Source organism: Orbicella faveolata, unplaced genomic scaffold, assembly GCF_042242905.1.
Source record: "Orbicella faveolata isolate gen_17 unplaced genomic scaffold, um_ofav_v1 contig_1, whole genome shotgun sequence".
Lineage (NCBI taxonomy): Eukaryota > Metazoa > Cnidaria > Anthozoa > Scleractinia > Merulinidae > Orbicella > Orbicella faveolata.
Window position 1 is genome coordinate 35,855,962 of NW_028301536.1, and position 5,545 is coordinate 35,861,506.

At 40.0% G+C, this 5,545-nt stretch overlaps 2 pseudogenes; one reads left to right on the forward strand and one right to left on the reverse strand.

Moving 5' to 3' along the window:
- Positions 1-696: 696 nt before the first annotated feature.
- LOC149118914 (uncharacterized) lies at positions 697-2,427 on the reverse strand (annotated as a pseudogene).
- A 298-nt stretch (positions 2,428-2,725) lies between these two features.
- Positions 2,726-3,410, forward strand: LOC149118915 (uncharacterized; annotated as a pseudogene).
- The last annotated feature ends 2,135 nt before the right edge of the window (positions 3,411-5,545 follow it).

Here is a 5,545-nt window from a genome sequence, read left to right on the forward strand (position 1 = left end):
ATATGGCGGAACAACGTGTAGGCCTAGTTTCTCTGGATGGAATCCGGACACCATCGGATGCGTGGAGACAGGCGAAATCGATTGGAATACGCTACGTGTGGACGGGGAAATTTTTGATCTCCGGGGGGAAAAAGTTGCGGATTCAGAAATATCCGGGTAAGTGTGGACGGGGGCAAACAAGTACATCACAGGAGCACTATTTTAATAAAACGCTTTCTTGACGAATTCAGCTGTAGCTAATATTTATCGACATATAACTGGAAAGGTTATAAAGTAAAATATTAATCCATTTTCGAATATGCGTCGCTGTCATCCTTGCTTGAGATCTCCAGCTTGCTATGATCGCGGTCAAAAGAACTAGCGCTGAATAGAAAATTGCGAATTTGCATCATTTCCGAAAAAGAGGACAACCTCGTGAGGTATACTCAAATATTGAACATTTTTTCCCGGAAATTTCCGTTCCATTTGATTTTCATAAGTAAGGGTTTTTTTTTAAAAAAAAGACAATTTGAAGTAAAAACTAACGGTAAAAGCGCGCGACGTTTCGACCGAACTTCGTTCATTTTTAAGCTTAAAAGTGAAGATGAACATTTTGCATACGTCTAAGTATAAAAATACGAAGTAAAAGTATGTAAACTATGAAAATGTAAAAAAAAGGGTGTTAAGAACAATAAAATGCATCCAAGAATAACATAATTAAAAATAATTTAAAAATTTCGCACGAATTGAGCCTGACTGTACATTGAGACTCAGTCTCAGTTCACTAATAAAAAATACATTTCAGAAATGAGACAGTAAAACTTTTTCTTGCACTTTTTTAAGGTGGTAAAATTCTTGGTAAGATCCTTGGGCACATAAGAATGTTTCACACGAAAATGCTTTCCAGTGGAGGAAGGCGCATTCTTATGCTCGTCTACGGGTTGATGCAAATGCCGCCGCGTGTAACCAGCATAACCTGCATCACACGTGTCATATTTAAATTGATAAACAAGGGATTGTTGGTTAACAATAGACGGCTTGATTTCGCGCGGTTTTAGATGTTGTTTGATCTTGTGACTAACAAACGTGGGCTGGACAGTCACTGGAATTTTCTGGCTCAAATCTTTGAGTTGTGCTCGTACAATATCGGCTGAAGCTTGGTCTTTAAATGGCAGAGCAACGCGAACAGGATCTAATTCATTGTTAACAGCTGGTAACTCAGGAACAGGTTGATCAGAAGCTTTGACTGCAATAAAGTGCGAGATGGTGCAATTAATTAACCTGTCTGGGTAACTCAATCGAGAAAACTCCATTTTAAGGTCATTCCTCACATTTGCATTGCGCATCCTTACTGCGCATAATTTATGGCTCCATAAGCGCGCGCTTGTGCACGCGCATATTGAAAACATGACGGATTTGCCTTGATATTGAGCTCTTTCAGTTGAAAAATGGCTCTAGCTCACCAACGAGCATGGGCACCCCAATTTTTTTCCAGTCGTTGTAATCAACTAATCATAAGCTTTGTGTGAGAAAAGACTGATCTAATTCCTATTGCTTAAAATTGAATAAATAAGAAAAATAGCAAATACACTGTGGTCTTTTCTATTTTGCAGTCGGTAACCACGTCAAGAAATTTGGTTCAAATTTTTAATCAAGGATTTAGCTTTCTGTTTGAATCAAAATTAAACGTTTATTTGTGGTCCGACACAATGTATTGACTGTAGTTTAATGCGTGTTCTTATGAGTTCGGGCTTACAAAGATGTTACAATTACTAGGAATGCGTTCTTATAATAAGCATTAAATAATGCAAAAATGGGGCATTTTCAATGCCTCACTGCTCCTTAATGAGCATGGGCACCCCCCTTTTTAATTTCAAAATTGAAGTTATCATATGACAAATATTTAGTGGACAAAGTAAGACCGTTGGAAGAGAGGCGGAACGCACGATCAAGCATAGTTTTTAGTAAGCCGCGCTTGTAGCGATCATCAACATGACTCTTGTAATGCAGCGGAAAGCCAGTGTTGGTAGGTTTCACGTATACTTTGGTTTGGATTTGTATAGATCTGTTAAGGAGCTGTGTGCCAAGAAACGGAATCATTCCATTATTCTCCATCTCCATAGTGAACTTAACCGAAGAATGGCACTCGTCGGTTAAGTTAACTAATAATACTAATAATAATAATATTATTATTATTATTGTTATTATCATTATTATTATTAGTATTAGTATTAATTAAAACATATTTATAGAGTATTGCTGCATCAGTTTTAAGGAAAAAACTGCTATCAATGCAAGTCCTCTGTAAAAAAAGAAAAAAAGAAAAAAAAGAAACTCACTAAAACTAGAAAAAAGTTACATTAAAATTAGGTTACATATAAAGGAATTATTAGGTTCATACGAGCAGGCCTGAGTTGTGTTCGAGGAGCGGTTTGGCCATGTATACATAGTTGAGTCAGCTGCGAAGAAGCGCATAGATCAATTTCCGACAATAGTGAAAGAAGTCAGTGTGCAAATCAGGCAGTATCGAGTAATAGTTTCAAGATTGATAGGCATTTTCAAGGAGTTCAACTTCCTTCATGAGCTTTACTCTCAAGTCCCCGAGGCAACTTTAGCTAAACTTTCTGCACGCCTTTGTGGTAGATGGGCCGAGTTTGATGAAGGAAAACCAAAAATATAAACCAAGAATTCATTTTTAAATTAGCTGGAAAAAGAGGCAAAAATCAGTGAGTCCAAGAAGCGGAGGATGCCGGAGAAGAAGTGGAAGCGTCCAGATACTTCCAAAGGCGATTGGGGTAAGCCAGTTGACAAATCTCAATATGGGCTATCTGCAGGAGCCACGGGAGAATCTCTAGGCACCAGTTATGGAACAAAGAAGTGTCCAATTCACCAGGCTACTAATCACGCTTAGCAAGAGTGCAAACGTTTTGAGGGAATGTTGCTTAGCAAAAACGAGAAAGTTGTTGAGAAACACAAACTATACTTATAATGTCTATTACCTGGTCATCGTCTGAGTAAATGTTATAGTAGAAATAAATGAAGAGTTCAGAACTGTGACATGCGTCATCATACCCTCGTACATAAAGTCGACTTGAAATTTATTAAACAACCAAAAGCAACCCGTGAATCAGAAAGAGTGCTTAAAGTTGAGAATGATTTAGCACCAGTCCAGTTCTGGAAAGCGAAGACTCCTCACCACGTCAGGCTGTGGAGCCACACGTGGGGTATCGCCAATCAGCGCACACAGTGTTGTGTGACTGGTGGTCCTGCTTTCGTTGCAGTACTTCCCATTTTTGTCTTTCGAGAAAAAGGAAAACAACAAGTGATGGCGTGACTCAGGCTGTGAGTTGGAGTTATATGCGACAGACGCTAATCCTGCAGATCACATCACCCAAGAGCTAAGTCCCAGAGAGCTTGGATTGGGCTTTTAATACAATAATATACCCAATTTCCTGTATGAGTCAGAAGAACTCTGGCCGGAAAATAGAGTCAAAGCATCCAGCGAGAAAGACGACGTGAGTGAGAAGAGGTAGGGAAGATGGGCTGGAGCAGCTCAGGAAAATGAGGTCCTGTTCGAGGTGGATGAAGCATTCGTCACTGATCAAAGTAAGAAGAATTGCAGTTTATGTAATGCGACTAATAATAGAAAAGCTAATGGGGAACCAAGTCTACTAGGTTCACTTAAGTCGAAAGAAATGAGAACTTCTCAGGATTAAATTGTAAAGAGGGCGCAAGTTGAGTCATTCAGCGAAGAGATACAGTTTCTGGAGATGGGCCACCACTCGCCACCTGAGCCCTTGCACAATCAAATTAGGCAAGAGTATTGGATCATCCATGGCCGCCAGGAGGTGCGGAACGCAAAGTTCAAGTGTAACTACTGTTATCGCCAGAGATTAAAGACTCAAGAGCAGCAAATGGGAAGTCTGCGAGAGTGGCAAGTTGAGCTAGAAATGGTGTTTAGGAACACTTGAGTTGACTTTTTGGACCTATGTTAGTTAAGGAAAGACGTAGTAAAATTAATTTGTACGGCGTGTTTGTTCACTTGCATGAGTACTAGACCGTGTCACCTCGAACTTGAATTGTGGATGATTTTTCAAAAGATCATTTCATTATGGTATTCAAGAGATTCATTGCTCGACGTGGATGACCGCAGAGCATCCACAGTGGTAATGAAACGAACTTTTTCGGTGCAAATAATGAGTTGCGGAAATGTATTGTATTAAACTATTGTGGGCATAAAAAGACCAAGTGGAAATTTCAGCTGCCAAGCGCCCCGCACTTTGAACGAACATGGGAGGGACTAGGAAAGTGTAAAAAGGAAACGCTGAAAGCCATTCTGAAACACAGAACTGTTTTCAAAGTAGTACTGAGAACTGCACTTGTCGAGATAGAGAGGATACTAAACAGTCGACCGATTATTCAAGTATCCAATGATGCAGAGGACATTGAAGAGTTAACGCCAAGGCATTTTTTTTGTTGTTGGGGGTGAATCCGACTTATAAAGATGCTGAAGTTAGTGACAGAGCGATTAACTCGACAAAGATGTGGCAACAGTCCCATGCGCTAGCTATATATAATTTCTTCTGCAGACGTTTTACCAAGGAGTACCTTCCTAGCCTGACAGAAACATGGAAGAAGCGACAAACGATAAAACAGAACCTCAAAATTGTTGTTGTCTTAGTTGCTGAACTAAATTAGCCCGTAAGGCGTATGGTCGTTAAGCAGAATCTTGTCCACTCATGCTGGGCAGGATGGGTTGGTTCGGGCAGTTACAGTGCGCACTCAGCACAGGGAGTACAAGAGTCCGATTACGAAACTTTGTTTGTTAGAGGAAGCGGAAGAGTAGACTTGTTAATCGTCTCAACAAAGATTATGTCTCTAATAGGGACGGGGGTGTGTCTCCCGCTTCTTGATCGAACTTTCATTTCGGGTCGCGTTACTATGTTGTGAATGACAGGCCAGCTCGTTGCTAGAAGCCACGTGCGAGCGTGTGAGATGAGTTGAATTGTAAAACATGTGCGGTGTTGTTGTAGGTGTAAAGCTCGCGAATAAAGTTGTCAAACTATAATAGCAAATTTTAAACGTCGTCAAGTAACAATAAATGTCAAACGTATATAGCTATAATTTCAAAGCTGAACAAAGAGTTTCCAGCAATCTGATTGGTCGAGCGATTCCTTATATGACGCTATATTCACCGCTCCAGGCGGTGAATATAATAACATTTTCGAGGCCCGGATTCTAAGCTCGCCAACTTTGCCATCTCGGCAAGTAGACATGGCGGACAGTTGCGGAATCAAATTTTCATTTATTTGAAAGACATCACTTCAAGTCCAGGATATTTGGAAGGAGGGAGAATTTTCAAAATGACTGCTGTCACCCTTCGACCAAAAATCCTTTGAAGAACTCGTAATCAAGGAATTTTAAGAATCGCAAACGCAGTGGTTACATTAATCGCCAGCAGATCAGATCGATTGACCGAAATTTATTTTTCTTAAAACTAAAACTACTCATTTTTAGACAATGATGACAGCTGTGAATGAGGTCAACAACGATAAAACAAAGGCAC